The sequence below is a fragment of the Mirounga leonina genome, unplaced genomic scaffold (genome assembly GCF_011800145.1).
Source record: "Mirounga leonina isolate KUSES-001 unplaced genomic scaffold, KU_Mleo_1.0 Mir_53, whole genome shotgun sequence".
NCBI lineage: Eukaryota > Metazoa > Chordata > Mammalia > Carnivora > Phocidae > Mirounga > Mirounga leonina.
Window position 1 is genome coordinate 10,227,186 of NW_023270807.1, and position 459 is coordinate 10,227,644.

A 459-nucleotide genomic window follows, 5' to 3' on the forward strand; every position below is an offset into this window, starting at 1 on the left:
GGGGACTCTGGAGTTGGATGTGACGTAGTCTCTAACCCAGGGAGTGAAAAGCCCCAGCTGCAGTAGGGTTCTGGCCTTTTCTATGTTGCTACCATTTGGGCCTAAAAGCAACAGTTGTAGGGCCGAGGTAGCTAAATGTAGGTGGCAGGTGATGTCATCCTTTTTGTACTTCTCTTCACACCCTGCTCCCCCAAGGTGTGGGCCTTGCCCCAGTGCCTAGGTCTCCATTTGTCACTTGGGTGGAATAGTCCTATGGAAGGGGTGAAGAGAGACATCTCATGAAGACTGAGGAGAATGGAACGATGGACCCCCCCCCCACTCTGTAGGACCTGGCTTGGGGTGGGGGTTAATTGTCTTAGATTCCTAGACTGTTAGAGCCAAGATCTCAAATTCTTTTCTTCACACAATTCTGAGGCCAAGAAGGGACACAACTGGAGTGAAATAATACAGCTAACGTTA